At 41.1% G+C, this 5751-nt stretch overlaps 1 long non-coding RNA gene across 1 annotated transcript in view; it reads left to right on the forward strand.

The window, feature by feature from the left end:
- The window catches only part of LOC122558032, a 17695-nt gene extending 17349 nt beyond the window's left edge, over positions 1–346 (forward strand). Inside the window, exon 3 of the long non-coding RNA XR_006314009.1 lies at positions 307–346. This is a non-coding gene — a long non-coding RNA (uncharacterized LOC122558032). The remainder of the gene's footprint in view (positions 1–306) is intronic.
- The last annotated feature ends 5405 nt before the right edge of the window (positions 347–5751 follow it).

A 5751-nucleotide genomic window follows, 5' to 3' on the forward strand; every position in this document is an offset into this window, starting at 1 on the left:
CAACTCCCCCTCCCACTCCGCCAAGGACATGCAATTCCTGGACCTCCACCACCGCCAAATCCAAGCTACCTGACGCCTGGAGGTAGAACGCTTCATCTTCCGCCTTGACCCTCCAACCACATGGCATCAACATTGATTTCACCAATTTCCTCATTACCCCTCCCTTCCACCTTATCCCAGATCCAACCCTCCAATTTCCCCCCCCCCCCCCACCGACCTGTCCTACATGCCCATCTTCCTTCCCACCTATCTGCTCCAGCCTCTCCACTGACCAATCACTAACTGCATCCATTATTGCCTTTCCAGCTACCTTCCCCCCAGCCCCACCCCATCCCCCTTTTTGTCTCTCAGCCCCATTCCTCCTCCATATTCCTAATGAAGGGCTTATGCCCAAAACGTCGCCTCTCTTGCTCCTCGGATGCTACCTGACCTGTTGTGCTTTATCAGCGCCACACTTTTCGAAGCTGAAGAACTGGCAGATCTGCTAACGACAGTGACAGAGATCAAGACTACAAGAGTTAAAATGTTTTATCCTCCACAAAGGTTATGCATAATGCAAGAGGACAAGTAACACTTCCACAGAGAATGAACTTGTGAGAATAAAATTTCATCTTCAGCAAAGATGCCATGATACAGCCAGGATGGTCAAATGTGACATGAACCACATGTGAATAAGAGATGGTAAGAGAAAGCTAAGAGTTTACTCAGTCCTGTCAAAGACATCAAACTCCAAGTGCCATCTTAAGTTCCTCCTGTGACTTGTAAACAAATTTGTCAAATTGACCTTCAAACAGCACACTTTACAGAAATAAAATTCAAGCCACCAAATCTAGGCATTAAAACTAAATGTTTTATTATTTTAAACAATGCTCTGTTGCATTTTCAGGTAAAATCTGAGCCTTACCATGCCCTCTTAAGTTTGGTTTGTGGGATTCTGCTTTGGCAAGTATTTGTTTTGTACATTAGCATAGTTCTGTTGTATAATGCACAATCTTTTGGACAAATGGGGCATATACTCTGCCACTTGATATCTGACAAGGTAGGTCAAATGAGTCATTAAGAGGGATTTCTACTCTTGGTGAATTTTACTGTTTTTTCCTTGCCTATCTGTGGTAAGGTACTTGGTTTCGATGTCAGTTCTTTCCACCACAAGGCATGATGAGGGAGGTACTTTTAAATTGACAGTCAAGTTCCAACCAGCCAAAAAGCAGAGTTGGAGGTTCAGGAGGGATTGAAGGCACCATGGCTTTTGGCAGCAAGCTGAGTCCAATCTGAAATATGTTGGCAGCAATCATTTACATAGCTTCCATAAAGACACTTGTCCCTAAGAAGGGGTCTGCCAGTTCATTAGCAGTGCAATTGCTAGTAGTGCACTGTGCCCGCTCAATGAGATTGTCTTAATGCCATCTCCTGGGACATTTTTCCAACCTCTTTCATCCTAACCCTTCTCTAAAGTGCAAGTAGAATTCAACTCAATCTGTCTCACCACTGATGCTATCTGTTCTGCTGAGTATTTCTGATTTTATTTGAGCTTTCAGCATCTGCATTATTTTGCTTTTGTAAAAATAATCACGTGTTGTTCACAATTTTTCTAGTTTTGCAATGTAAGTTGCAAAAAAAAGAGAAAATAAATAGTCTTAACTCTGAAAATACTTCAAGAGACACAAGACTAATTTCAACAAGTATTTCCTCTTTGGAGAGTAACTGAAGGTACATTTACATTTGTTCAATGCTTTACTTTCATTCATGTCAGAAAGCACTTAGCACTTTTTTGCATGATCTAATCAGAGAAATGAATTTCTGATGGCTGACCAGTTTCTTTTTCAGCAGTTTAGGAAATTGATTGGCCCTTCAAGGGCTACAAATCTCACTCAACAGTGATCAGTTGGGTTTTTCATTTCCTTTCCAAGGAAACATTGGTCAGCAGCTGAAATATAAAATTTAAAATTATGCTGTTGACTGAAGTGCGGATTAATGTGTATTAAGGGAATTAGAATTCTAGGAAGCTTCAGTAATGAATCTTCACTGTTGAATTATATCTCTTTCATTAGATTTACAAAATAATGCAAGCAAAACTATTCATTATTGTTTGAGAAAGGGGAAGAAAATAAAGCTCTATACCACCAAATGAATATTGTTGAGTTTAATGATTAGTGCATTTGTATCAATAAAATTCACAATGTCATCCAAAACTGCTTGCAAATATTTAAAGATTAAACACAAATCAAATTGCAAAAGTGTGTTCTTCAGTTCATAAATATTACTTAAAGATAATCAAATTCTCAAGAAGATAAGCACAAAATGGGAGGAGGTATAGTAAAAGTGGCAGGAAATGAATTATTTAGATTCCGACTTCATTTTGGCAACAATTCGCTTCCTTGCTGTGAAAGTAATTGTTGTGAAATTTGATAAACACTGAAAATAGGCATAGAAATTGCACTGGGTGATTAATCACTCTTGTTGCATCTGTGCATGGGAGCATGCAAACTTCATTTAGATGGTTTCTGTGTGTAGAAAGTATAAAACGTGTTACTGAGTTGCTGCACGCTGGAACTGGAACTGCAAAGTCATGGAAAATGGCACCACTAGCCTCCATTACCTAAAGCCAGTTTTCAGCTCGGAAAGGTGAAATGTGTTGCTGTAGCAATTGCTGAGACCAGTTTGCAACAGGGACTGTCAGCTGGAACATTAAGTGACAACACAATCGACAGGATCTCATAAGCCACACAAAGGTCAAGTCAAAAACCGGGCCAGGAGAGAAATGCGAAAGGTCACTGTCGGTTAGAGGGCTGATTCATTCTCACTTTCAGGTGATCTTCCCAGAGAAAGTGGCTGTTTCGTGAACAACATTGTTCGTGCCATGGACTGTGCAATTTCACAGGCTCAAGATTACTTTGTTGTATCCTCATGGGTTCTGTGCACCTTGAGGTCTGGCCATTGGATTGACTGATTTATTGTTGTCACATTTACCAAGATACCGTGAAAAGTGTTGTCTTGTGTGCTTTACAGGCAGATCGAGCAAAGTGCATAAGGGTAACAGACTATTATAGTTGCAGAGAATGTGCAGAGAAAGAGTTCAACATTAACATTTGAGATGTCCATCCCTGATAACAGTGGGAAAGAAGCTGTTCTTGAATCTGATTGTATGCCTGTTCAAACATTTATATCACCTGCCTGGCAGAGGAAAGTGGAAGAGAATATAACAGGTGGGAGGAGTCTTTGATCATGTTGATAGCTTTCCTGAGGAAGCAGTAAGTTCAAATGAAGTCAATGGATGGAAGGCTGGTTTGAGTGAAGAATTGGGCTGTATTCATGACTCTCTGTACTTTCCAGTAGTCTTTGGCAGAGCAGTTATCATACCAGCCTGCGATGCGTCCAGATAGGATGCTTTCTATGGTGCATCTATAAAAATCGGTAACAGTCTTTGTGGACATGCTGAATTTCCTTAGAATCCTGAGGAAGTAGAGATGATGTTGTCCTTTATTGACTGTTAGATTGACCAGAGTTAACCGGGGCAGGCTGTTGGCGATCATCACTCTCAGGAACTTGACAGTCTAGACCATCTTCACCTCAGCACCATTGTTGCAGACAAGGGTGTACCCTCCACTCCCCTTCCTGAAGTCAATGACCAGCTCCTTCATTTTACTGACTTCGATGGAGAGATTGCTGTCTTTATGCACTCTCTCTGTTCAGCGCTCAATCTCTTTCCGTAATTTGTCTCATGATTATTTGAGATCAGATCTACAATGGTGGTGTCATCAACAACCTTAAAAATGGAGTTAAGGTGGAATTTGGCGTCACAGTGGTAAGTGTATAAGAAGTAGAGTAGGGGACTAAGTAAGCAGCCTTGTGGGGCACCAGTGTTGTGGATTATGATGGAGAGAGTGTGATTGCTTATTCTTACTGATTGCAGTCTATGGGTCAGGAAATCAAAGATCCAGTTACAGAGGGGGACGCGGAGAGCTGGGTCTCAGAGTTTGGGGATGAGTTGATGGAATTATGATGTTAAAGTCAGCATTATATATTTATAACTTCATATATTTAAATTCATATATTAAGAGCCTGATGTAAGTATCTTTGTTATCCAGATGTTTCAGCAATGAGTATAGCGCCAAGGAGATGATGTCTGCCGTGGACCTGTTGCGTCAATAGGCGATTTTCAAAGGATCAATGCAGTTGGAAGGCTGGAATCAATGTGAGCCATGACTAACCTCTCAAAGTACTTCATGATTATGTAAGGCAGAACCACTGGGTGGTAATCATTCAGGCATGCTGCATGATACTTATTTGGCACTAGGACGATAGTGGTCTTCTTGAAACAGGTTGGGAGTTCAGATAAGAGTAAGGAGAGGTTGAAGATGTCTGTGAATACACCCACCAGCTGCTCCACACAGGATCTGAGTCCATGCGGGCCAGTTGCTTTCCATGGATTCACCCTTAAGCAGGCCAATCTAACATCTGCAACAGTAACCATTATCTGAATAATAAACAGTATCTGAATCTGCTAGGATCGTTTCACTAAACTTCTGTTCAAAGCAGGCATAGAATGAATTGAGCTCATCAGCTAGGGATGTTCTGTTGTTTGCGATTCTTTTCAACTTTGCTTTGTAGCCCGTTACTTCATGTAAGCCTTGCTACAAATGATGGGCATCCATACAATTGCCCTGGGTCTCAAGTTTACCTCTTGGCCTTACAAAGATTGTACCTATATTTCCTGTATAGGTCGGGGTTACCCAATATACGCCTCAGACTTGGACTTTAGTAGGGAGTGGAGTTCCTGGTTTATCTATTTGGACAACGTTAATTTCTTCAGCACACAGTCATCTACATACTTACTAATGAGGTCTGTAACGGTAATGCCATACTGGTTTAGATTGGCCATTGACATTTGTACTGTATCCTTGAGATTCCTGAATCCAAACATTTTCTAATCTAAAATTGCTGCATATGTAATTTTACCTTATCTAAGAGTCACTATTGTTTGGCGCTCAGTTGGTTCTTGAAGCTCTTTGATTTATATTCTAAGATATGGAATACCAATTATAATTCTCTAGTACAGTTCTTCTGATTCTCTCTTCTTGGAGTCTCGGTAACTGTGAGTGTTGATTTCAGAGTTGCAACATCATCATTAAATATTCATTCCCATTATAGGACAGTGGCCATACACAGTTGACAGGTAGTTGGTGAATGACAATTGGCTGGTCGTTGAGGTCAGACTGGGGACACGACCAGCATCATTCAGGTGATGAATTTACCCTGTGCTGTGAAGGATGCTCAGTTGGTCTTTTGAGGAAGCCTCCTCATGACAGGCCAGGAAAACAGAGGTCTTATATATACATCCGACTTACAAGACCTGCTTCTGGAATATTGGCAGAACTGCATCCATATGCCATCCTAGGGGTACCTCATCTCTCTCCACAATGATGTCCCCACGGCCGTGACCACGAATGATATTAATAAGTTCATACATTTTCCTAGAATTCCTCCATCCTGAGGTACTCATGAATTCTGCTGCTGGTCATAGTGATACTTAACTCTCACACTGGGGCAGCTGGTGGGACATTGGTACTACATTTGAGTGCAAAGCAACACACATGCATCTACGTCGCGAAGCAAAGTATGACTGCACGTATATATTTCAGCATCAAATATATAAACCACTTTTGTAAGTAACCCATCAGTATACGTTTTATCACTTTTTTTTTGAAGTGATTACTTAGCACCGTTCAGTGTAAATGTCACCCTGCATAG

This window comes from Chiloscyllium plagiosum, chromosome 16 (genome assembly GCF_004010195.1).
Source record: "Chiloscyllium plagiosum isolate BGI_BamShark_2017 chromosome 16, ASM401019v2, whole genome shotgun sequence".
Classification (NCBI taxonomy): domain Eukaryota; kingdom Metazoa; phylum Chordata; class Chondrichthyes; order Orectolobiformes; family Hemiscylliidae; genus Chiloscyllium; species Chiloscyllium plagiosum.